Source organism: Triticum dicoccoides, chromosome 7A, assembly GCF_002162155.2.
Source record: "Triticum dicoccoides isolate Atlit2015 ecotype Zavitan chromosome 7A, WEW_v2.0, whole genome shotgun sequence".
Lineage (NCBI taxonomy): Eukaryota > Viridiplantae > Streptophyta > Magnoliopsida > Poales > Poaceae > Triticum > Triticum dicoccoides.
The window spans coordinates 30,051,634-30,057,226 of NC_041392.1; the positions used below are offsets into that span (position 1 = coordinate 30,051,634).

General features: G+C 45.5%; 1 pseudogene; it reads left to right on the plus strand.

The window, feature by feature from the left end:
• The first annotated feature begins 1,430 nt into the window (after positions 1-1,430).
• LOC119332949 lies at positions 1,431-4,164 on the plus strand (annotated as a pseudogene).
• The last annotated feature ends 1,429 nt before the right edge of the window (positions 4,165-5,593 follow it).

Below are 5,593 nucleotides of genomic sequence, written 5' to 3' on the forward strand. Positions count from 1 at the left end.
CTCACGGTCTTTTGCAAATCCATCCAACGGCTGAAAATTTCTAAACTTGTAGATCTGATGGCCAGAAGCCTTGATGGCATGAGAGGGCTGGGAGGATGCGCGGTTGTAATGTCTCTAAATATGTTAAACTTTGCATCGATGAAACTGGACAAGAATATTATGCATCACATGACCCAAAAAACTCTAACACAAAATGTACAAACATTTGCTAAAAAAATAGTATAGGAAGGGAGACACGGGCGCTACCAAATTGAGGTAAAGTTAGGACGGAAACTTGGTGCTCTCGGGTACCCGCGCATCCTATATGTGCAAAAAAAAATTTAGAAATTCAAATAAAGTTTAAAAAATCCAAATCTTGTTTGGAATCAAAGATGATTAGGTATTATACTCGTATAAAAAGTTTGGTCAAGAAATGATTCCTATTGACTTTAGGGCAGAAAAGACAAATTTATGATGACAATATAACGTGTATAGTATTTGTATATAGCGGTTTTTGCCAAATCTTCAACTCAGGATGCAAAGGAAATCATTCTGTGACGAATCATTTTATACGACTAAAATACTTGATTATGTTTGGTACCGAAAAAGATTTGAAATTTTTTAATTACTTTTTTCTTTTGCATATTGGGTGCGCTTTCTTCTTCGTATTTTCAGGCAAAGTTAGTACTATAAAAGGAAAGCTAGGAGAGATGCAGGGAGGCCGTATTAGCTGGGTAATAACTCAAACTAGTCCATATTAGCCATCACGTGAAACCGACGTACGTTCGACGGTCAAACAAAAGGAAAGAACGAAGCATATAACCGAACCGAATCCAAATCCAAATCAGATCGGATGCCCTACGTCTCCGTTATATACTCCCTCCGGTCCTTTTTACTCTGCACATTGAATTTGCCGAAAGTCAAACTTTGCTAAGTTTGATCAAATTTATATTAAAAATTATTAGCATCTATAATATCTAATAAATATAATATAAAAATATATTCCAAGATGAATCTAATGGTATTAGTGTTGTTATGTAAATGTCTATAATTTTTTATATAAACTTGGTCAAAGTTGGATGAAATTGACTTCAGACAAACCTAATATGCAGGGTAAAAAGGGCATGAGGGAGTACTGGCCAAGCAAAGCAAAATATCCACGAACGATTATGTACTTACGTCTCCTGCGAGCGGCTTTGATGGATTCTGCCACGATGGACTGGCCGACCAAGAAGTCGCCGCAGTCCGGCTCTGGCCTGGCGTAGCTTGCCGCCGGCCTCAGCAAGCGCCTCGCGGAAGAAAACCCCAGGACCAACCTCGTCTTCTCGCCGCTGTCCATCTACACAGCTCTGTCGCTCCTGGCCGCCGGCGCCAGGGACACCACGCCGGACGAGATCCTCCGCATCCTTGGCGCGCGGTCGTGTGGCGAGCTCGAGAGCTTCGTGTCCCGCATGGCGGCGGACGCGCTCCAGGACAGGTCCGCCTCGGGCGGTCCTCGTGTGGCGTTCGCGTGCGGCGTGTGGAGCGACCTGTCGCGGCCGCTCAAGCCGGCCTTCCGCGAGGCCGTCGTGGGCACGATACAAGGCCGAGGCAAGCACCGTCAACTTCCGGGGCGCACCGGAGGAAGCGCGTGGCCAGATCAACGCGTGGGCGGCTCAGGTGACCAAGAACCTCATCCGCAACGTTCTCCCCAAAGGATCGATAAATCCGGCAATAACTCGGGTCGTCCTCGGCAACGCCGTGTACTTTAAGGGCAAGTGGGAGGACCAGGCGTTCGACAAGAGGGACACCATGCACGAATCCTTCTACCGGCTCGACCGCAGCAAGGTCGACGTGCCCTTCATGCAGAGTACAATGTCGCAGTTCGTCGCTGTGCACGACGGGTTCAAGGTACTCAAACTCCGGTACAAAATGGCGGTGCCTGATCACAAGGAGCATGCGCATCCTCCTCCTTATATGGGCCGTGTTGATTCTCATTGCTACAACCATGACCGTGTTGATCAGCCCGGTGAGTATGGCGGCCGCGACCATGATGCTCCCTACGCCCATCCCCATGTGAGGGCTGCATACAACCGTGGGGGTCGGTCTGCAAATTATATTTCCACCGGACCACCACCATACTTCCGTCATCGTCCCTATCCTACTCCTCCATTCCGCAAACCTACCTCTCCGTACGGCTATCCCAGGCCATATCCTAATGGTGCACTTGGTCGGTTTGGCCACCCTCCTAACCCACCATATATCGCCCTCCCCCATGTTCCATGGTCGGACTGGCTACACTGGTAATGCATTTGACAGCCGCTACAAGCCTGATCCTTGGGCAGGCAACGCCTATCCACTCGTAGAGACTAAAGGCCCTCCACGTGGTCGCTGCCTGGAGGTCCACCTTTAGTCTCGGTTAGTAACACCAACCGGTACTAAAGGAAATTTTATGATATTTTTTTAAAATTTTTTTATTTTCAAATTTCTGAATTATTTTAACCTCTAATCTCTAATCAACCCTCATCACTGTTCAATTTAACCTTTAATCTCTAATCACCCCTCATCATTCCAAATCATCTAACTTCCCGAACGGTCACCCATCCTCTCACTACTCCAGCCTAAGCACGCTTAACTTTCGGGTTCTATTCTCCCTCGTTTCCAAGTCTGCACTTGTTGTTTTCCTGACAATAGTAAGATGTCAATCCTATTAACCCTCAGAAATTTAGCTTGAGCATGAAGTCACACATTTCACTGTTTGAGTTTGAAACTATTGTTCTAAAAAACAATAATTATTTAGTAACACTAATATTTCATGAATAAGTAGTTTGACCAGATTTGACCAAAATTCAGAAAAACTAAAATAATTATTTAGTAACACTAATATTTCTTGAATAAGTAGTTTGACCATTGTTTGACCACAATTTGACCATATTTGACCAAGATCCAAAAAAGTGAAATAATTATTTAATAACACTAATATTTCTTGAATAATTATTTAGTAACACTAATACTTTTTGAATAAGTAATTTGACCATAGTTTGACCAGATTTAACAAAAATTCAAAAAAAAATGAAATTTGAGCATAACTTTTTTCCTTTTAGAATTTGAGGATTCTAAAAATTTGCAAACAGGCCATAGGCCGTCAAAATCGGAAGCGGATTTTCGTTCTGAACATTTTGATATATTATACGTTTTTTCCGACATCGTATGCAAAAGTTATAGCCGTTTTACATTTTTTGCAAAACATGTCCAAATTTAAGTTTTTAAAATTTCCTAACTAGTAGATGTAGTAATATAACTACCTCTCGAAGGATTTTATTTTTTGAAGTTTTTATCATTTTATTTTGATTTTTTCAAAACAAAAAAGGCGATCCACGTGGGGGGGGGGGGTAGAGTTTGAAAATGGGACCTTTAGTCCCGGTTTGTGTCTCAAACCGGGACTAAAGGTCTAATCTTTAGTCCCGATTTGAGACACAAACCGGGACTAAAGGGCACCGCACCCTTTAGTCTCAATTCGTGCCTCAAACCAGGACTAATGCCTTAGCCGCACGAACCGGGACCAATGCTCACATTAGTCTCGGTTCGTGACTGAACCGGAACTAATGGGCTGACCCGGCCTGGACCTTTGCCCCCTTTTCTACTAGTGATCCATCCTAGTGTGCTGCTCCGTCGGTGTTCTCCGGCTCCAATCGTACTAGGTACACGCAATTCTCCATGTGCATATTTCTCCCAGACGCCCATGACGGCCTGTGGGGGCTGCTGGACACGATTGAGTCCTGACCTGGGTTCCTGCACGACCACCTGCCGGAGCAGCAAATCGCCCTCCGCAAGTTCCGCATGCCAAAGTTCAAGCTGTCCTTCCATAGCAGCATCGTCACCGTGCTCAAGAAGCTAGGGCTTGAGCTGCCGTTCTGTGAGCATGGCAACCTATCTGACATGGTGGAGGACGATGGCTCTGGCTTGCCGATAGTGGTGGGGGATGTCATCCACAAGGCTGTTGTCGAGGTAAATGAGGAAGGGACTGAAGCCGGCGCTGTCACCATGTTGGTCGGGGCTCTTGGATGCGCAAGGCCTCCGTCACCTCCAACACCTCCGCAGGTGGATTTCATTGCCGACCATCCATTTGCCTACTACATAGTGGAGGAGGCGACCGGAGCTATTGTCTTCGCGGGGCACGTCCTTGATCCATCCAAGGAGAAATAAATAGCTAGCTGTTGAGGTCGACAAACACATTGTTTTTCCTATTTTGAGTCCAGAACTGCTCCTACTTGTACTATGATGAATTATATTAAAAAGATGTCTTGTATATGTGTTATTCAAATAAAAATGTTGGTCTCATAAACTGTGAACTCCCCCATACAATTTACTCCGGCAGATAAAAAAATTCCTTTCCCGATGTTATCTATCTTAAGCCAACTTTCTTTCTACAATTGTTAGACCGTTTCGATACACCCCTTAAAAAAATTTAAACGGGAATTTTCACCAATAAAAAATATAAGATTTGTTAGACTCTGGCGGCGTATAACATAACTCCGGGGGTGCACGGCACTGTTCTGCTCATGGTCAGCTATGTTCAGCGGGAGCCATCAAAGTCGACCCAGCAAATGTTGTCGTGGCCTTCCTGCCTCCCGTAAGAACTCTCTCGTCTGCTCTGGCGACGAACGAACTTAGGGCTAGGCTCCATCTGGTGGAGTTGACCAAATCAAATCTCCACCCTGGTGAGTCTCCCATGCAAGATCCGCTCTTCCAATCCCGAATCCAACTCCTCCGCTCCCTGATTTCATTCACTGGTTGCGGTTCGGGGTGACATGATTTTGGGGGAGCACAGATCGGTTTTGCCACCCGCCCTTGGCTGTGTGTCGGTGCTTGATTTTGGGGGAGCACAGATGGTGGGATCCAGAAGCGGCAACATGGAGGCTGCAAAGGGGAACGAAGCAAGTGCGGACCAGACAGTGGTGTTGGCGGATCTGAAGGAGAAGGAGAAGAGATGCCATGTAGATGGGGCGGCTGTGGAAGAGGACATGGCAGAGCTGCTGAAGCGCCTCAATCTCACTTCTGAAGAAGCAGAGGCGGTCATACTGGAAGATGAAAATGAAGAAGACTTGGTAAGCCTGAAATGGGCACTCATTGGCAAGGTATTATCCCCCAATATTTTGCATATTCAAACAATCATGTCTTCTTTAAGGCCAGCACGGGGTAATCCAAAGGGATTGACTGCAAAACCAGTAGCAGACAACACATTCATTGTAGAATTTGCTTCCCAATCAGACAAAGAAATAGTTAAAGATGGGGGGCCATGGACAGTAGGGAAACATGCTGTTTTTCTTAACGAATTTGATCAGACTCTAAAGCCATCAGAGGTGACATTTGACAGAGTCATGCTATGGGCAAGGATAATGAACCCTCTGTTCGAATTGATGAATAAGACATGGGTGGAATATCTGGGAGCCAAACCAGGCAAGGTGGAGAAAGTTGATGTGGATGAACAAGGTAGAGCATCCGGGAATTGCTTGCGTGTTAGAGTCTCAGTTGGGGTTGCTCAACCTTTGAGGAGATGGGTCACAGCTTTCTCACAGAAACACAAGGCAATAGAAATATACGAGGTGAGATATGAAAGGCTTCCCCATTATTG